The 21,904-nt window shown below is 41.6% G+C and overlaps 2 protein-coding genes across 5 annotated transcripts in view; one reads left to right on the top strand and one right to left on the bottom strand.

Moving 5' to 3' along the window:
- Positions 1 to 21,904, bottom strand: part of LOC138744166 (phospholipid phosphatase 4-like) — a 185,484-nt gene that overhangs the window by 16,904 nt on the left and 146,676 nt on the right. The gene's annotated exons all lie outside the window — the stretch shown is intronic.
- Positions 1 to 21,904, top strand: part of LOC138744165 (SEC23-interacting protein-like) — a 195,104-nt gene that overhangs the window by 113,319 nt on the left and 59,881 nt on the right. The window lies entirely within an intron of this gene.

Genomic DNA, 21,904 nt, shown 5'->3' with positions numbered 1-21,904 from the left:
ATAGTCTAAGCAGTGATATTTGTCCACATGAGTAACGGGGTGAATCCAGGAAAATGTTTCATATCATCTGTAGCAACAACTCTAAACACCAAGGAATTCCAATATGTTCCTGGCTCTTTTTGTTCCCAGGATGAGGTAGCAGGTTTGAAAAAAGCCTACTTTGGCTTGTTGACAAATTTAAAATCCAAAACATAATGTTGGAAGCTAAAGGTTTTTATGTTGGAATAGGAAGTACAATTCCACTCCATAATATATCTTTAAAAAAACAAAAGAAATCTAGAAAATGTGAACTAGAGCAGATATTTTATGCGCCCAATTATAGACATCACCAAAACCTTGTGTACAATATATAATAAACCAAAAAAATATAAAAAGCTCATGGAGAATTAACTGTTTGACTCAGAAAATTGGAAGACAATATTATATTAGAGTTAGTGTTCAAATTATTAAGTTTGATCTTTAGTTCTGCTTGAGCTTTTCATTTTTTGTTGGTGTTAGATAACATTGAGGAATTGAGGGATGATTAGAAAAATATTTAGTCAAGAGATGCATACATTTTTTGCTTTTCTTAAAGTTAAAATCCCCAATAACATTTAAAGTCATATTTACATAGCATAAGAAATTATCATTTTTTTGTTAGGTTACAAAGTTCCCATTATCATACTACTAATAAATGCATCTGACAAACAGTCAGGATTATCTCTATCTGTATTTTGAAAGCAGCATCACAAGATTACAAGATATAGGAGCAGAAGCAGGGCTTTTTGCATCTCTGTTTTAAATTGATGCCCTTTTATCCTGAAGTCATGCCCTCTTTTCCTGGAATCCCCTACCATGGGAAACATCCTTGCCACATCAACACTGCCCAGGCCTTTCAGCATTCAAAATACCTCCACGAAGTCCTTCCCTCAACCTTCCGTACTCCAACAAGTACCGTCCAAGAGCTGACAATCATTCCTCATAGGCTAACCCTTTCATTCCTGGTGTCATTCTGGGAAATATTCTTTGAACCCTCTCCAATGCCAGCATGTCTTTCCTCAAATCATCATCACCAAGGCCCATCCCTTCGCGAGTGAAGATGAACACGGTGCCTTGCAGCTCTTCTGCCTTCACAGAACATTTTGTAGTTGTTGGCACATTGTGATGTGCCACTGCAAATCACGGAATGGCATACGGTGCGATTTTTTGTGAGGTCCTCCCAGTCAGTATGGTTGACATGGAATGACTGGAGATCATGCTTGATTACATTTTTGTAGTGAAGACGTGGGCGGCCGACAGGGCAGGGAGCATCTGGTAGCCCACCGTAGAGGACATCTTTGGGCAATCGGCCGTCCTCCATACAGACAATGTGGCCAGCCCACTGCAGGCGGCGAGTGCGGATGATTCACTAGAGGCCTGTACTTCCAGTCTTCTCCAGGAATTGGACATTTGTGACTCTGTCGCGCCATGAGTAGCCTAGGATGGATCTGAGGCAGCGGAAATGGAATGTGTTAAAGCGGTGTTCTTGCTTTCTGTATATGATCCAGGATTCACAGCCATAGAGAAGAGTACTCAGCCAGCAGGCTTCGTAGATTTGGATCTTCAGCTTGGTGGAGGGGTGGCAGTTATCCCACAGGCCGGCACGGAGGCGTCTGAAGGTAGTGGATGCTTTTCCCGGGCATGTGTCCAGTTCTGTGTCGAGTTCCTCAAATAAGGTGCCCAAAACTGTACACAGTGTTCCAAGTGAGGTCTCACCAGTGCTTTATGGAGTCCCTGATCTTATATGCTATTCCTCAAGAAATGAATGCCTACATTGTATTCACCTTCTGGAAGTAAAATAAATGAATGAAATCTGCAAATGTCATTGCCAGTGGAATATAAAATTGCTTTACCAAATTGGTATTTAATGGTTTACATCAGGGCTGAGGTGTAAGGGAGAATGAACCAGAGAATACCAGAGAGTTCAGATTGTAAAGCAAACTAATGAAGGGATTTATCTTCTGGGGGTCCCCAGACTTGCATTGAATAATGAAAACATGATTGTTCCAGCTTTGTCCCTCAAGACAACTTGGTCCAAGTGCCCCTGCAATGCTGCAAAAGGAGCGCTGCACTGGAAATAACCTCCCATGTGTGGGTGACAGTCACGTAAGAGTGGCTCACGCCTCCAAAGTATCACATTTCTGCAGTTTCATTCCAGGTTGTCGATGTCTGATTTTGGTGTAACACGGAAAGGAACAGCATTACACAATTACATTTCTAGGCAATAGATTTTAGTTAACAAGGTTAATTAGAATTATGGAACCATTAAGTAGATTCAAGTTAATCATTTGTCTAAATATCTGCTATGGCCGACTCAAGGGACTGACAAGGAAGAAAAACACTTTGACCTCATCCATTGTGCTGCCAGCTTTTGTTACTGACTAGGTACAATTTATGGATCTCAGAATTATATTGGCATTGTGGTCAGAATGATGGAATTACAGAATGTTTTATCACTGGATGCAAGATGTCAGTATCCCAATGGGCTTTGGCTCCTGTTGTGTGTGCTGTGTTGTAAGTGGAGATAAGATGTTTTCCCTTGCTGTGAACGAAGAACTGATACCAGATCTTGCCTCGTGGTCAGCAAATTAGAGTCACTCAGTGGTGACTTTGAGACTGTTGTATTTTCCTGTTGGAAAATAGCAACCTCTTTAATAAAGAGCAAAGATTTGATGGCTGGTTGTATGGTGTGAGCTATCTCAGTTACACATTGGAAGGAGAAAATCTACCGGTAATTAAAATTTTGTCGAGTATTCAATTAAAAATATGTTCAATCTCAACATTAAAGAGAATATGATAAGTGATAATTCATAATGATCTTATTGTGTTTACACTCTGAGCAGCCAAGCAGGAACTTTCATGCGGAAAAAAAAACTATACAATTACCTGTTAAATTAAAAGTAAATGATAAATACAGCAAGATATATATGAACATATACTAATAATGAACATCAATGAATCAATGCACCAAATTTCATGTCTGTTTACACACATTTTTGTGAATTATTTCAAATTTGTAGAGGGTTTCCTGTCATTTGAGAGACAAATGAGAGTCTTGAATGTGAAAGGGAGAAGAGTGACAAATCGAGCATGTTCATGCATGCAGCAGTTTTTGATTAAAATAAAATTCATATTATTTAGGTGCAGGCTTCAATGTAAAAATGTGTTAGAGCATTCCTAAAATTGAAAAATGCAGTCAGGTCTATAGTTCATTATATCCTCTTATTTATCAGGTAAGTTGGAAGTAGAAAACATGCAGGTAAAAATGCAATAGAATTGACTGAAGCTTTTAAATTGACACTCTGGCAGACTTGCATTCAGATATACGGAAAGCAATATTTTATGAGGAAAAACTTGTGCTCTTAGTTTGGATCAGCCACATGTATAAAAAAATCCAGCTGAATATAACTGGTAATATAGCAAAGACTAATTTTTCCAATGGTTATTGATATTCAGATCTTCTCTGCGCTTCTAGATTGAGCAATTAACACTATTACAGGTTTGTGAGGTGAACAATGAATTGATTACGTGTGACAATGGAAATACCAATGGCACGGATTTGGGTTTGTGAATGTTCAGTGTGTCCTGAGAAAAAAATGTGCCTGCGTGCAACCAAATCTCAAAATGCTCATGTATATAAACTTCCTTAACAAATGAAGATCATGGCATCAATCAATTATGTTTTTTACATACAACTTATGTGATTTTTCCATTCTGAAGTGTCTCCCTACCTTCCTGGAGTGGCCGTACACACAGAAATGACCAAAACTCCAAATATCTGTATCACACTGTGAGCTTAGACAGAATACCTGAAGTGCGGTATTTAAGGAGGCTGGACATCCTATTAGGTTGCATTATTTTTCAGGCTAAGTTCATGGCTGGTTAAGGTTGTCATTCAACATCTTGTGTATGCGACTATTTTCGGACCACTTTCACGATGGCTGGACCTTCATCTGTGACTGAGGACAGGAAATGGCAGTCACCAAAGAGATGCCAATCTGCCTGACAAGACTATGCTGTTGTCCATGGCAGATTTTTAAACACAATTCCGTCAGGATGAACTTCCTTCAGTATTGTTGTGGCTGATCACCCTGAGATGCACTCTCCTCCACCCCTCAGATGAACCCCATTACTGATGTTACTGAGATTGTTGCTCCAGAATTAACTTGATTATGTTGGGCTGGACTGGGAGACAAAACAACTGGCAACAACTTGCCCCAATTGCTTGAATCCTTAGTTCCTTGTCTAAATACTAATTTCTAACTGGATTACTCCACTGTGTCCCTCAGTTACAATCTTTCCATGTTAAATCATTCTGTAGTACATTACATTGTCTCAGGAAGATCTGTGCCAAGGAATTCTAAATGGAACACTGAGATCCAGAGGGCCATAGTGGTAAGTTACCAGCTACCAAATGTTTCTGTTCTAGAGTATCCGCTGTTTGTGGGACTTCTCTCCTCAAACTGATTTCCAGTTAGGCCTGATTGCTGCTGCAATGGGGAGGTACCTGGGAATTGAGTGGGCTTTAGAGGGAGTGGTGGGATGGCCATAGACATCACAGGTTGAGGGGGTGCTGACCAGGGCCATCGATGGGCTGATTCAGGACATTGTATGGGGAGGAGGAACTGGCTACAGCAATGGGGAGGAGGAACTGGCTACAGCAATGGGGAGGGAACTACTCAGGGCACCAGGGTAGTGGAGTGGAGAGGGAGGCGTGAAGATTGGAAAGCCACTTACGACTTACAGGAGCAGGAGAAGGCCATGCAGTCCCTTGAGCCTGTTGAGCCAATTCGGGGTTCCTATGCTCGTCTTCCACCTCCTTGATCATCTGTTTCTTGAAACTATTCAACGACTCATTTTCCACTCGAGAAAGATCATTTCAAATGCTCATGACTCTCTGAGAGAAATAATTTCATCTCATTTCAAGTTTTAAACCAGAAATTCAATGTTCAGGTGATAAATAATAGTAAGTTTATTCTCATATACATTGCACAATGTACATATGCACCAAAATTCTCACTTGCTGCAGCCAAACAGATACTTTGTAAAACAAGTACAAAATCAGCTACACTCATATACTTAATTGAATTAAAAAGAGACAATAAATGCAAAAACTAGATGATACGTACATCAGTTCTGATCCAGCATCTTACACGTTAACTGGTTAACCCTCCTCTCTCTCATCTAAACTCCCAACAGATACAAACTGAGCCAGTCTAATCTTTTACTTATAAGACAACCACACGTCCCAGGTATTAGTCCAGAAAATTTCTGTGAACTGCTTCCTCTGGATTTACATCCTTCCTTAAATAAGGAGACCATTACTGCTGTAACAGTAATGCTACTCCTGATGTGGACCCGGGAGAGTGGAGAGCTCAGACATAGTGCTGCTCTGAAGGGTTCAACCGCCCGGTCCTAATGCCCAATGATTCCATGCAGGTGTTAAAAGGCCTGTCAAAGGAGCAGTGCTTCTTAACTAAAATCCGACAACCACAGATCCGTGCACAAGATGGTGGCACCTGGGTTCGGCAGAGGTCACGAGAGGTTGCAGACTTTAGGGGGCAGTGGACTGGTGTGGATCAGCAGAAACCAGGAGAAACACACCCCCCCCGAGAAAGAAAAGGACAGGAGCCGACCCTACAGGATGGTGACCGTGGCAGCGAACCAGCGAGGGGCTCATCCACCCACACAGGTGACTTGCGGTCGTGGGATCCGCACGGGCTGGAGACTGGCTCATGGGAACTAAATTGATCACGGGAACCAGGTATTGGAGCCAGGATTCAAGAGGGTGCTGAGGGCAAGAAAAGCTCTTGAGGGGCTTCCTGACCACGTCGGCAGTTTAGATCTGGAGCTCGAGTTGCTGATGGATCGAACAGGACTATTTGCCACTGCAGAGGCTGCAGGAGTAATGGAAACGAATCAGCAGGGCACAGCGGCTCCGAAGGGAATCTCTTTTGCTTCTCTTTCTCTTCTAGTGTAAGGGGTGCTGGGTGACCCTCATGGGTGACTCATTCTCCCACTTCCAGAGATCTGGTAGATTTGTGTGGAGACATGGATTGTTCTAGGTGAAGGCCGATGTTTTGGTGCACTATGGGAAGTCTTGTTCTTAAATTACGCCCAAATAGTGTTCATTTGGTGGTAGAGTGCTGTGTGTTTCTATATCCTAACAGGAAATCTGCGATTTTGTGGCTCCATGACGTGTTTAAGAATTTCTTAGTTTCATACTCTTTTTGAGTCTATAAATGTTCCACTTCCCTGCTAGTGCTTGTGTAGGGTTCTGACAAAACTTGTTATATACTGTTATTGCGTAGGAATTCCTTGAAGGCATCCGATACACACTGCGGACCATTATCGGAAATTAGATCAATAGGCAATCCATACGATGCAAATATATTTTGTAGTCTTTCAAACGACTGGTCTGCTGTTGTTTTTCTCATGTGTGATACTACTGGCCATTTAGGGTGTGCATCTACAATACCTAACATACTACCAAAAGATCAAGTACTACAATACCTTAATAATAGGTGCCAATTTTCTAGCACAGCCATAGCTGAATATTGAAGGTATATGATTGGTAATAAAGTTGCTTGTTTAAGAAGGGAAAAAGAGAGAAGGCAAGGAACTATAGGCCAGTCCGTTTAACATCTATTGTCAGCAAGATGCTCAAGTTAATAATAGAAAAAGGAAATAACTAATTACTCAGGCAGATTGGCATCTCTTTGGTGACTGCCATTTCCTGTCCTCAGTTCAGCCATCGTGAAAGTGGTCCGAAAACAGTCGCATACCTTAGCCAGCCATGAACTTTAGCCTGCAAAATAATGCAACCTAATAGGATGTCCAGCCTCCTTAAATACCACACTTCAGGTATTCTGTCTAAGCTCACAGTGTGATACAGATATTTGGAGTTTTGGTCATTTCTGTGTGTACGGCCACTCCAGGAAGGTAGGGAGACACTTCAGGCTAAAGAGAGAAGGCTGACCTGTCTTATGTCGAGGTAATCCTTAAATGGTGTAAATGTCAGCTGTCACTCCAAGCTTGAGTGTGATGTTGATGATAAGGACAGGTTGGCAGGATTGCTTCATAAATCATAAATAAATCAAGAAATTATGGACGGAATTATCAGGGGACAGACACTCCTGGCCTTATCTCAGTGGAAAGATTTTCCCAAGGGTCACCCAAACTAAAAGCAGGAACTCTGGAAATATTTAGCTGGAGAAGGGGCAATATTTCGGGGAGGAAAAGGAGCTAATGTTCTGACAGAATGACCTGTCACCTGTTTGTGAAAGTCAGTGACCTGTTTGTGAAGGTCAGTGACCTGCCCCATTAACCGATGCAGAGTCATGGGCCGAGTATTCCCTGGCCTTTATTTGATGAAAGATCTCCCAGCACCACAAATGTTTCCTTTTTCTGCCATGACACTGACCTCTGGTGTTTACATGAGGTGGGGCGGGGGGTGGTTGGGGTGGAGAGGGACGCAGGGTGCGTGAATAACTCTACCACCACTATTAACTTTAGATTTGCATGTGTATAGTTTAGTTTTAACGAAAGCAAATTGCCCGTGTGTGGTGATTCGACCACCAGCCTACTGCAGGGGGCGATCTCTGTACCCGCAGGAAGACCACCTAAGGGGTCGACTCCACCTGGACGGCTGTCAATCAGCCGACCCGAATATAGACCTGAACCAGCCCCTCCTGAGTCAGTCACACGGGGAGTCACCAAGGCGTGACTTTTACTGGAATAAAGCCAGTTGTACAGTCTTGAGAGTTTTGGCTGCTACCTCAGCACTCCATACAGTATTGTTGTTCCAAGTTATTTTTGAGGGCATTACAGTGAATAAATATCATGCTCTTTGCTCAGGGCTGGTTAAAAAAAAATGCTTCTTGCACTGCAGTTGCATAAATAAAAATCTGTGATGATAACATGATGCTCTTGTTGTTCATTCATGCAACCCATGAATTAAATACATTCTTGTGCTCAGCCAGGGTTAACTCAACCATTAGTGATACTTATTATAATTCCAGGTACAAAAGGTGATAACAAGAGCATGAGGTAACACTCAGTATATAATAGCATATAGGCATACTTGAAGGAACCAGGAGCTGTTTTGATCTCACAATTGTTCTTTACAAGCATACTTGATGGCACAACCCAGTCGACTTTCACAGCAGGTTCCTCACTGATTTATTCAAAGGTTTTACTTTTAATTAAATTGCTGAATATCAAAGAATAGCAGATCTGCCAACAAGCTTTTTATTTCGTATGACTGAAGGGATGAAATTCTTAAGAAACTGGCAATCCAAAGAAACAAGCCAAATTTGTATTTATATGGCACCTATCATTAAATATCCAATGTGCTTTGCAGATATGTGATCAAAGAAAACTGGCAGCAAGCCATGCAAGAAAGTATTCGGCCCAGAGCTTGGTCGAAAGGACATCAGAACATAGGAGTGTTCTTGCTCTTCAACATGATCATGGCTGAACTTTCCAGAATCAATCTCCTCTTCTGTGTCACTTTCCTTGCAGCCCTCATTATCTGTTTCCTCTTTAATATGCCCAAAGCTCTAGCCTCCATAAACTTGCAATCCAGAGATCCAAAAGGGCTAGGTTTTACAGAGTATTTTAAATGAGGGACAATAGGGAGGGAATTCCAGACAACTGAAGTTACATCCAGAATCTGGGGTTCTCCAGAGGTCAGAAATGGAGGAGTGGTCATATTTTTGAGGACTCTACCTACGGCTGAGGAGGTAGGGAGGTGCAAGGTTAAAAAGGGATTTGTGAACAGGGATCAGGATTTTAAAATCAAGGCTTTACTTAACGATTAGCCAGTCTAGGTCAGGAGGCACTGAGAGAATAAATCAGGAAACAGGCCACATCTCTGTAAGGAGAAGCTGACCTAATCTGACCTGTCTTTGTAGAAGACCTCGAGGCTCTTGTGCGGGTTAGTCATGCACATCTCCACTTGCTGGTACTTTCCAAATAAGATACTGCCCACATTTAGTTATTGTTGCTGGTGATGGCGGCAATCAGCTTGTCTTTTCAAAAGCCTCTTGTAATTTTTAACAACAGATAATGAAATTAATGTCTTGTGATTGGCCAAGCCTCTACTTTTATTAGTACAATGTTGTTATTGACATTAGAGTAAAAGTTGAAGTGCCTGAGACTAATTTAAAATAATATTTTAATTCATTCATCTTACTTTTCAAAAGGTGACCGTCAACCAAAAGTGTAAATGGAACAGTAAATGGAAGTGACTGTGCCTGAAATAGTTTTAGCCACATATATCTCTGCGGCAGGACAAAGATATGGGGCAAATTTGGCTTGTCCACTGAGCTTTAGAATGATTGACATCTGTTCCCTTTCTGTGGATTGGGAGGTAACCGAGGAAGTGAGTGGGGTGCTGGCACACTCTGTGCAGGTGGAATGTGAGGTCCATGATGGGGTGGGCAGTTTAGGTTCCTTCTGCTGTTAATGACAATCTTCTGTGTACTCCCAATGTATGGACGAGGTTCTCCATACCATCCCGAGTGCTCCTTTGAGCGGTCGTAGGTCAAGAATTCGTATGAGTCAGTCAGAATGTTTTATTTCTCCAGGGACGTTTTGAGAACATTCTTGAATCCTCTCCTCTGTCCACCTGGTGATTGTGTGTGTGTGTGTGTGTGTGAGTGTGTGTGTGTGTGTGTGTGTGTGTGTGTGTGTGTGTGTGTGTGTGTGTGTGTGTGTGTGTGTGTGTGTGTGTGTGTGTGTGTGTGTGTGTTGTCACACTAAAGAATCAAAAAAGATGGTGACAGAGGTAAATCACTAGACACTGGAAGAAATACCTTCTCAACTGTGACTTTGTTCTTGATCCGAGTGCCTTTGATTACATCCCATAATAATCTATATATTCCAGCTTTGCTGACACCCGCAATCAATAAAAAAAATCAGAAAAGCCATAAGACAAATGATAAATCAAGGACTCAGGGGCAGATGTTAACCCTGTTAAGTTCTAAACTAGTAGTGAGGAGCGCTCATCACGAATTCATGAACTCATCACTCATGTATGGGAAGTAGCGAGTATAGCAGGGGTCGTATGAGGACTTTCACCCAGAAAGGATCAAATCCAATCATTTTAATTGCAGAGGGCTCTCCTGCTCTTAATTGCCTCCTACCAGTGATTGAAGAGCTGCTTTCCAATTGCAGTGTGGATTTCATCCACTTATAGACAGTCTACATGATCTTCACAGCATGGTTAAATTTGTTGTAGACTGCCAACTAGAGCTTTGGACTGGTCTTTGCGTTGATTCGATGGGCCTAATGGCCTGCTTCTGCTCCTTTAACTTGTGAACTTGTGAATTAGGGTTAATTTGAAATTCTGACCTGAATCGTACTGTGGAAGTGTGTAACCCTAACCCTACAGTGATATAAGAAGATGGCTCACGTCACCTTCCCAGAGACAGTTCAGGTGTATATTTTGTTGAGAGCTGCCAGTTTCAGCATCTCTATTTTGGCAATGGGTGGATGGACGGACCTATAATTCGGCTGTTGGAATCCGTAAACTGTACTTTGTTGTTTAAATTGAGCAATGCTTTTTGCTAAAACCAGCCTCCTAGAATTCAGTCCAAGCAAGCAACATTATCAGTTGTCATGCAACAATAAATTTGATTATAAACATTTAAATCTAAAAATTCACCTGCCCATGGAATAAAACCCACAACCTCATCATGCCTGCAGCCAATCTGCCCTTTTGTTTTTGCTTATTAGTCATATCTAATGTTTAGATAGTTAAAAGTGTAAAGATGTAATTTAAGAATTGTTACATTAACTGCTTGAGCCACAGTTCTAAGTTTCACCTTAAGGAGATAAAGTTTCAATCCAAATTATGATTTAACCTTTTGATCTGGACTGCTCGGGGATTGGATCGGTTCAGATTTTCCAGATTCTCAGGCAGTACTTTCAAAATTCAAATTTAAGGAGGAATAAAGAAGAGATAAACAGATACATTTTGATAGTTTATTCATTAGCAAATGCAGCATGCTTCATTTATCAAAACAAGCAGCTTTAAAGAAAAATAAAAACATTGCACTCTCTGTCGTGCTTATACACGCACGCACACACACAAAAGCCCGTTAAATTTTAAAAAGTCTGAGAGTTTTTGAAAAGTCCGGACTCTCAGCTGGTCCAGATTTCTGGTATCTGGATTTTTGGACTTCTGCTACATTAGATGTCCATCCAGGAAGTCACTCAGAAAACACACAGGAGGTTTTAGCTGGTTGCAAACAAAGGCATAAACCATCAAAGTGTTGCATAGGAGAAAGAAAGTGATCTCCTTCATATTATTGAAACGTCCTCTCATTTGCCACAACGGACATTTCAAGGTCAGAATAAGATTTGAAGGCCGGAAGAGTTTGAAAATGGAATACTTGCTGTTTATAATCCAGCTCTTTTGCACATCTTGATTAAAATCATCCTGTACTCTGTAGGCACTGCTTCATGTGCTCCTGTGAATTGTTTCCGTGTGAATAAATAATGAGGTTAGTCTTTTACAAATGGATCCTAAGCTTCATATTTTTAAATGTAGGCAGTATAGTGACAACGGCTCACAATTTTCAATTGTATGATGTTACTGCAGCCCTTGGCTATCTTGTTTTCTCTTGCAAGTTAAATGGCATTTAAATGACTGAAAATGAAATCGTTTAATCGTGATTTATATCCATTTCTCTGTAGGTATACTGTAGTGTTTATTAGCTAACTAGTAAAGGCATTCACTTACTTTAGCCCCTTTTCCACTGGTTACTTGTCCCAGAAATTAACAGGGAATTAACCGGTTAAGGGTCCAATGGAAAAGGAAAACAATCAGCACGCTGGCATCAAACGACGTCAAATCACGCCAAGGATTGACGGCCTCTACTCATAGCCCCGGCATCAGCTGATCCCAGTGTGCTGATTAAACCAGTGGAAAAAGGACAACTTCCATCCGTTCCATTCCATTTGAAGATAGACTCTCCGATCCCCGGGGATGAGTTGTGTTCAGTGGAAAAGCAGTCAGTGACCCGGTTAAAGGTGGCCCAGTGGAAATGGCACAAACAGCTTCCTACCCCAGGACACTGCACGGCCAATTAACCGGGATGCCAGTGGAAAAAGGGCTTTTGTTTCCCAGTGTAAAACATAAATAATGTAAAATAACATGGTTTATAACTAATGGTGGTATAAATAAAGTAAAGACAAGCCGAGACAGATAAATGCCTGCTGAATAAAATATATACGAGTTGCTGGAAACGGTACCTCAACTAATTTATCAGTAGAAAACTCAAGTTTAATATTTTCATCGGAACCGAACACCAAAAGATAATGTTGAAGTCCTTTATGTTTAATTACTAGGCTTCATTGCAATGTAGACAAAGGGCAGTGAGAAACCACTAAGATTAGAAAGGAAGTTACTGCATTGTAAACTGATATTATAAAACCAGGAAAAACCCTGAGATGAGTGGAGGCAGACAGAGGGCAATGTGGTTGGGAAATCAACCACAAGGGGTTGAGCTGAACAGGCAAAGAACATTTGCAAATTTTTTTTAAAAAGCGTCACATTAAAACAAAAATGTTTTTCAAGTCATTCATCAACAGAGATAGAAATGAACCAGCCTCCTTTGTTTTGTTGATTGCTAGCCATTACTTTCACTGCAGAGTTCCTGGTGGGGAATTTTAACAGCATGGCCAATAAAATGTAACATTCTGCCTTACTGTTCCTTTGCCATTTAACTGCTTACTGTAGTTCAGTGTGTGAGGTGCGTACTAGAAGCAACGCTTTAAATAAGTGCAAAATGGGTCAGCCTCTAGAACCTTGGAGTTTAATGGGCTCAAGCGGAGAAGTTGCTCTGGCATCCCCACCAAGATGAAAGTGGATCAGGCACTGCACTGCCATTTGTATGGCATTATGTCTATGAGGTTGGGTGCAGAAAGACTCCAGTCTGAAATTTGGTCCTGCAAGTGGGTTCTTCACACTTTTAAAGTCCTGATTGAAACCAGGTGGACTTTCAAGTCTTGAGAACTTAAAACACAAAGAGTAAACCTCAATTTTTGCCATACTGTTGGAATGTAAACATGCAGTAAAGTGCACGGAATAGGACAAAAGAAGATTTACCTTCTGGTTTTATTACTTAGATTAGAAGTGAACTGTTGACTGTAGCTTTGCCCTTTCAAGCACCATTTTCAAATATTTATATATTTTGAGTAGGTGTCGTTGCTGTGTAATTGCTCAGTAAAAGGAGGTATAAGGCGCTCCTTCCGTCCGATAGCGTACAGGTCATCCTTGGGCAAGGTGTGGTACCTGTTTAGCTTCCCAATCAGGGTCACGTGAAGCCATGGATTGCAGATGGAGGATGGTTTTTATAAGCAAATTCTACAAATTGGAATTTATGGTTGTAAAACTAAAAACGCTGGGCAGATGAATCTGCTGATCAATGACCAGGGTTACCTGTCCAGTACGGACACTGCAACTGAAGGCAGCAATGAGAAATTACTTCAGTAATTTTTCCATTGTATCATCATGAACTCAACATTGACTACAGTCTCAGCCCAAAGACGGAGCCTTCACCAAAGAAGAACAGGGGTGACAACAACAACAATCCGGAGATCGTGACGATTTGAGAGACATGGTCACCTAACACCAAACGGCAAGGCATCTGAATGAAGGATGAATACATTTTTAACCAGTGCTTGTCTACACTTTATTTAGCTAGGCAGGAAGTTGGTGGTGGAGCGGGGATGTGCGCGAGGCTGGTACCACAACTGGTTGGGAACTTTGAGCACAGGTTCCCAAGGGTCCTTCTGCTCATTTTCCCCTTGCCTGACCACCTCTTCTATTAATGAGCTGATCTGAATCGAGAAGCAGATGGAGAAAAGCCATTGATTGCTGACAAATCATCGGAACAACTGATGCAGTGATAATTTATTGCTTTGTGATGCCTCCCAAAATATTTGCATCTCTATTGATGAACAGGGGAATGCTCACAAGTTATTGTCGGAGATTCGTATTTTCCCATGGGAATTATTTTGGTCTCCTCTAACGGTAGGTAAGGGTAGCCAGAGAACTGTTCCTAGGAGCAGCCCACATCATCTGAAGGCTGTGACTGTATGCTGCGGTGTAAAAATGAATCAAGAGTGAGGCGTTACATTTTAGAAGGACAAACTTAGAAAGGACAAACACGATAAATTGAAGGGAACTGAGGGGTGCGGTAGAACAAAAGGATCTGGGTATACAGATATTTAATTCCCTGAAAGTGGCATCACAAGTGGATAGGGTGGGAAACAGAGCTTTCAGCATATTGGCCTTCATAAATCAAATTATTGTGTATCGAGATTGGGGCATTTTGGAAATTTGTATAAGACATTGGTGAGGCCAAATTTGGAATACTGTGTGCAGTTTTGGTCACCTAACTACAGGAAAGAGTAAATATAGTAAGCCTTTTTCCACTGAAAGTAGGTGAGATACAAACCAGAGGACAGGTGTTAAGGGTGAACCTAATTTTGGTTTAAATTTAGCCATACGGCAGAGTAACCGGCCATTTCGGCCCATGATCCTGTGCCACCCAATTAACCTACAACCCCTGGTACGTTTTGAACAGTGGGAGGAAACCGGAGCCCCCAGGGAAAACCCACGCAGACACAGGGAGAATGTACAAACTCGTTACTGACGGCATGTGATTCGAAACCAAATCCTGATCGCTGGCATTGTAATGGCATCGGGCCAACCGCTACGTTGACCGTGCCACCCTTCCTCCCCCAGAGAGTGGTGGGAGTGTAGAAGGAGTTGCCAGCTGAAGTGGTGAATGCGGGTTCAGTTTTAACGCTTAAGAAGAATTTGGACAGGTACATGGATGGGAGAGGTATGGAGGGCTATGGACTGGGGGCAGGTCAGTGGGGGGGTCCAGGCAGAAAAAATTGTTTGGCACAGACAGACTAGTAGGGCGAAAGGGGCTTGTTTCTAGGCTGTAATGTTCTATTACACAAAATATATATTCAGACATGAAAACAAAAGATTACTCAGCACCTCATCATTTATCATGTTATGAAACCATTTGGTTTCTTGAAATTTGTCAAAATAATCACATGTTGTGACTGAGTGATTATTTTATTATTATTCCATTTAACAGAATATGGACAAATGTGGGCCACTGCATTCCAAGGCACCGTTCCCTGCTGATCTTGAACTATGTAATAATACAATTGTTGAAGCTTCTATTAGTCATTCATCCAATCAGACCAGATATCTCTCTTCTTGAGTGACACTAATATTCCTTTAAAATCTATCCTTTTTGATTGTTTTTATTGTGGAAGAATAAAAACGACTTCATCTTGTTTAGATTTGCCACCTGAGTTGTAAATGACTTCTCCCCAAGATTTTAAAACTGTGTGATCATTTGGTAAACTGCACTAATTGACCAAAAAGAGGTGGAATAAGTTTAATGACAGAGAAATTGCCACTTCTTATCAAGAACAGCAGTGTGCCACTCAGAATACTCATGGAAAATAGATTTTGTTTTCACCACTGGACCAAGTAAATTAAATTGTCGTGCAGTTTTCTGAGGAAACATATTGTGGATTAAATGCAATTCATTTAACCAGCCCCTGGCCATTATAGGGATGTGAACAGCCGCCAAGATTTGATTAATGTTTTGGTTGAGTTTGGATTGGACTTAAATTTATCAGTGTCAGCTTGTGATATTGTGGTTTTGCATAGTAGTTCCTCAATTGCTATCAGTCTGGAAACTGTCTACTGCCTTGCCCTGTTGCGTTTCTGCATTTAACTTCACCTCCCCCACCCCCAACATTCTCCTCCAACAGTCCTTCAAGGCCACAAAGTGTGATATAAAATCAATACATCAACCGAGACGAGCTGTGGCAATAAATGAGTGGCCTACATGCTTTATTGCAGTGGTTTTCAAAATACCTCCCTAAACTCACATTCCACCTTAAGCAATCCCTGTGCCACAAGTGCTCTGTGATTAGTAAGGGATTGTATGTGGGTGGAAAGAAAAAGTTTGAAACCACTGTTTTAATCGTACCCAATTGGCTCATTATGTGCACGGTTTCATAACTCCAAAGGAAATGGGCCAATGACAATTTTTCTCAAGCAAAATATTTCAGTAACAATTGGGTCTAGAGCAGTGGTTCTCAACCTTCCCTTCCCACTCACATCCCACCTTATGCAATCCCTTACTAATCACAGAGCACTGATAGCATTGGGATTGCTTAAGGTGGAATGCGAGTTTAAGGGGGCAGTTTGAAAATCACTGCTTTATTGGGATGAAGCCAGCAAGCTGAAGTGATCTGTCCGGGACTCAGTGGTAGCTGACCAATCGCAGGCTAGTGAGGTGGGCCAGGAGTCAGGTGCAGATGGAGGGCAGGCATCTGAGATTTGAACATGGAAGTCAGAGTAGCTTGATTTAGTTGCCTTTTTTTTTGTGGTCTTAAGAGAAAAACTTGTCCGTGATTGATCAAGTCTGCCTGGAGTGAAGTTGGGATGCTGGTTTAAATACATTTTCCACAATCCAGAATATTGGCATCAGCTCTGTTATTCACCAGAGCAGGGCAGTGTGGATTTAATAGTCTAATACTTGAATGAATGGTTTCCACATGAACGACTGTGCAATCACTGGAGTTTAAAATGAGAGTGTTTCCCAAGTGACTCTGAGAGGGACTGGCTGGGTAAATACTGAGAAAATATATCCACAGGTGGGAAAATCTCCAATTATGGGGCATCGTCCGAATTTAGACAAACAGCACGGCCATTTTGGCCCACAAGCCTGAGCCACCCAATTAATGTAAAACCCTCAGTACGTTTTGAACGGTGGGAGGAAACTGAAGCCCCTGGGTTAAACCCACACAGACACAGGGAGAACGTACGAATTCCTTAGTTATTGATCACATGGAAAGCCGAGATTGATACTCCTTTCGATACTGAGAAAATCGGGGGATATTAGGACTGAGCAGGAAAGACATGATGGATAGAACTGCCATGGCCTCACTTATTAGATTGATAAGGCTTGAAGCCCAGGTGAGCCATATCTACTTATATTTCTAATGGTAACCACCCCCCATCAAAATCCATCTTTAACAGTATAGAACGTTTGCTGATCCTGTTGTGTGCTGTTTTAATTTCATCTGATAAAAGTTACAAATGGGACATTAAAAGTCTGTTAAAAATTTATGCTGGATGTCAAGTTCAATATATCGCGACCATGTAAATGCATTGAAGTTGAGCTAATTGGCTATAAGGCATTAGAACACTGGGAGAGTCCGAAGTTATTTCCCCTTTTTAATTTTGAATAATAAAATGCTCTTAAGGAGACAAATGTTTGAAGGGTGGCATTTGTCTTTTAGAAATCTTGAAAGTTTTTCTTCAGTATAGTGGATACGTCATTTAATTTGTTTTCCTGTGTCATTATTTTACTATTGCGATCCCAATTATTTTTAATTACTCTATTTACATTAAAGAAGTGACAGGCCTTTTGTCTGGGTAACATAAAAAATGGCCCACCTCACAAATGTAATTAAAATAAAGCACTTCGTGTGCACAGTTCACCTATTACAAGTATTTTCAATTTACGTGTCTGCATTGTTAACATTAAAGTTGCTTCTTTTTTGTGGATCTTGTACGAGATGAAAATATATAAAAGGAGTCATAGATATTCACACAATGAAAACCATGGAGACTAACTGAATAGAACTGAAGCACCCTTTATGAAAGGGTCACCGCCTGTTATGAAAATATTTTATTAAGGGTGGCACAATTAGCTTTAGTGGTTAGTGCAATGCTGATACAGAACCAGTGATCAGGACCGGGGTTCGAATCCTATGCTGTCTGCAAGGAGTTTGTACGTTCTCCTTGTGTCTGTGTGGGTTTTCCCTGTGGGCTCTGGTTTCCACCCACCCTCCAAAAAAAAATGGACTGGGGTTGTACGTCAATTGGGTGTAATCGGGCGGAATGAGGTCGTGGGCCGAAAGGGCCTGTTACAGTGCTCTATGTCCAAATATTAAAAAAATAAAATACCAAACCACCATTCTTGAGGTAAGTCACAATTTTTGTACTTTTTCTTTCCTCTTCTCAGTGAAAACATGTGTAATGAAGAAAGTGGGAACTATTGGAAGGAAATGATCTTTATGCATTGAATGTTTCTCCTTCTATGAATGGTGAATCTTGCTAAATCTATTTCCCAGGGAACCCTAAGTATGAATTGCAATCAATATTGAAGATTTACATTGTTTTAAAATACATATAAAAAAAGAGCCACCCCTTCACTCAGTTGAAGAAATTTTCATGAGGCGCTGTTTCAGGAAGGCAGCTATCAACATAAAGGACTCCCTAAAGGAGAGGGTGAGCAAATTTAAGTTCTAGGGAGTCACTATCTCGGAGGATCTTTCCTGGACCCAACACACCAATAGCATCGTGAAGAAAGCACACAGCACCTCTACTTCCTCAGGAGTTTGCGGAGGTTTGGTACGACATCAGAAACGTAAGCAAATTTCAAGAGATGTGTGGTGGAAAGTGTGCTGAGCAGGTGCATCACGGTCTGGTACGAGGACACAAATGGCGACATTTCAGGCCTCCAGCCAGAAAGAGGAAATCTCAGAAAGCCTCAGAATTCAAACAATCTAGACCAACAAAAGGTGTTAATTGAATACGATAAGGGATGAGGTAAGAATTTATCATGTTTGTGCAAATGGAGAGACTTGTGAATCTGCAGGAGTCATCCATTGCATCCGGTGATCCTGCTGTGGCCTCCTCTATATCAGAGAGACTGGTCACAGACTGTGAGGCTCTAAACAGTCCTTGAACAGGATTAAAGAGAATCCCAAAGTATATTTTAAAGTTCAAAGTTCAGATTTATTATCAGAGTGCGTACATGGCATCACATACAACCCTAAGATTCTTTTTTTCTGCAGGAGAGGCAAAATTTAAAAAAACCTGTACTCATGAAGATATGTAGACATGTAAACAAATAAAGAAACATAAACAATTTGAAATGCTGGAGGAACTCGGCCAGTCTTTCAGTGTCCATAAGAGATAATGATGTATTGCCTACGTTTTGGGGCTGAGCCCTTCTTCAAGCCCAACACAGTTATTCTTTGCTTATTCCTTGAAGAAGGGCTCAGGCCCGAAATGTTGGCAATATATCATTGTCTTCTATGGACACTGAAAGACTGGCTGAGTTCTTCCAGCTTTTCGGTGTGGTTTTACTACAGTCACGGCGTCCGCAGACTTTCATGTTTCACAACGTAAACAAACTGTGAAATTCATAGAGCAAAAACATCAATAGAGTGCAAAAGTAAGAGTCCTTAAATTAGTCTCTGATTTTTGTTGAGGAGTCTGATGGTGGAAGGGCAGCAGATGTACCTGAACCTGGTGGTGTGGGTCTTGTGATACCTATACCTCCTTCCTGATGGTAGCAGTGAGAACAGAGCATGCGGTGGGTGGTGGGGATCCCTGATGATTACTGCTGCTCTCCGACAGCAGCGTTCCCTGTAGATGCTCTTAATGGTGGAGAGAGTTATGCCTGTGATGTCCTGGGCTGTGTCCACTAACTTTTGCAGGGCTTTCCACTCAGGGACATTGATGTTCCCATACCAGACGATGATGCAGCCGGTCAGCCCACTTTTCACCACACATCTTTAGAAATTATCCAGAGTTTCCAATGTCATACCAAACCTCCACAAACTCCTGAGGAAGTAGAGGCACTGACATGATTTCTTCACAATGTCATTACTGTGTTGGGTCCAGGAAAGATCTTCTGAGATAGTGACTCCCAAGAACCTAAATTTGCTCACCCTCTCCACTTCTGGTCCCCTAATGATCACTGGGTTGTAAACCTCTGGCTTTCCTTCCCTGAAGTCAACAATCATCTCTTTGGTTTTGAGTGGAGTTTGTTGAATTTACATTAAATGCGAGTGTGAGGTATTTACATTAATAACAAAAGGATCACATGGGAATGGACAGGATCACTCAAACACAAAGGATGTGGAAGAGGTACCAAATAAATGCTTTGATATTCTCGAAGGGCATGGCCGATAGTGATAGGCAGCATGGTGTGGAATGCTAGTATGTCATGGAGTTTTGAGATCAAGCAAGAGGCAGTGCTGGGTCTTTTGATTAAGAAGAGTATGTTAGCTAGGCCTGATTGGATATACCCCAGGGTTATTGAAAAAGGCAAGGGTGGTGATGGCTGGAGCCTTGGTGAAGCTATTTATATCCTCAGTAGCAATAGGCGAGGTCCCAGACGACCCTTTATTCAAAAAGAAAAAAAGGGATAATCAAAGAAGTGAAATGCTGGTGAGCCTCGTATCAGTGGTGGGGAAAATATTGAAGAGTATACTCAGCAACTGATTGACATACATTTGGAAAGCCCTGGTCAGAGTAGGGACAGTCATCATGGCTTTGTGAGCGGTAGGTCATGCCATGCAAATCTGAGATGTTTTTGAGGAGGTGACAAAGGTGATTGAGGAGGGTATGGCAGTGGGTGTAGTCTAAGGCATTTAGCAAGGTCACTCATGATAGGTTAATCCAGAAGTTATAGATCAAGTGAGTTGATAGATTGTCTTCAGGTTTGGCTGCTCCCCCTGCCCCCCACCAGAAGACAGAGGGTAGTTGGGGAAAGATTGGAGGCCCATGGCCAGTAGTGTTCCACAGGAGCAGGTGTTGGGAACCCTATTGTTCATGGTAAACTGTGTATGTAAAAGACTTTAATGATAAAGCAGGTAGGTGGGGGAGTAGGTTTGCAGGTGAGAACAAGTTTGGTGGAGCTGTGGACAGTGTGGACGGCTATCAAAGAATAGAAAATAATATTTATAGATATGGGTGATGGAATTTAATCCAGGCAAGTGTGAGGTGTTGCACTTTGGGAGGGCAATCGTAAGGGGAACAAATGCAATTGTTAGAAGGACTCTTAAAACACATTTATGCAGAGGGATCTGGGGATTCAGGTCCATTGATCCTTGAAAGTAGCCGCACACATAGGTAGGAGGGTAAGGAAAATATATGGCATGATCGCCTTCATTGGACATGGCAATGTGTATAAAAGTAAGGAAATCGTGTTTCAGCCATATAAAACTTCAGTGAGGCCTATTACAGGAAGTATGTGGAGGGAAAAGGTAGAGAAAAGATTTACCTGGATGTCGCCTGGATAAGAGTGTATGAGCTATGGGGTGAGATTGAACATACTTGGGTTATTTTCCCTGGAGCACCGATGCTGAATGGTGACCTGCCGACAGTCACGTACAAGGGCGTAGGATGGTGGGGAGGAGGGAGAAAGTAAAGGAGTTGTGCAGGGGACAATTTCTTTACACAGAGAATGGTAGGTACCTGGCATGGCCAGCAAGAATTAGTGGCAGAAGCAGACACAATAGTAGCTGGATAGACAAGGGGAAGTATACCAAGTGGAAACAGCAGAGCTTTAACTTGGGCATCATGTTCGGCATAGACGTGTGAGCCGAAGCTCCTGTACTGTACTCTTCTGGCTTCTAATTGTGATGTTCCTCGAGCTAACTAACACTCTCAGGGAAGCACACACCATCTAGATAAAGTAGATGTGTGAATATTTAAAACAAGCTTGAGACGAGCTTCTTCAGGAGATTAATATAGATAATAAAAGGGCATACTGAATCATTGATAGTGCGGAATATTGGGGAAAACAAACAGCAACGAGTATTGCAATAAAATTGCATAACTTTTCATGCCAGATTATTGTCTTCCTTTAATAAAAGGAACACAGATTTGATTTTTAATTCATTACTATTATTAACATAAAAAGATTGCATGCATGTTAGGAACAATATCAACCAATGCTGAGAAAGAAACCAGCTATGATAAGATGGAAATCCTTCATTACTGATTTTACTGGAAAGATATGTTGTA

Source organism: Narcine bancroftii, chromosome 10 (assembly GCF_036971445.1).
Source record: "Narcine bancroftii isolate sNarBan1 chromosome 10, sNarBan1.hap1, whole genome shotgun sequence".
Lineage (NCBI taxonomy): Eukaryota > Metazoa > Chordata > Chondrichthyes > Torpediniformes > Narcinidae > Narcine > Narcine bancroftii.
This window is presented reverse-complemented; position numbering and strand designations above follow the sequence as displayed.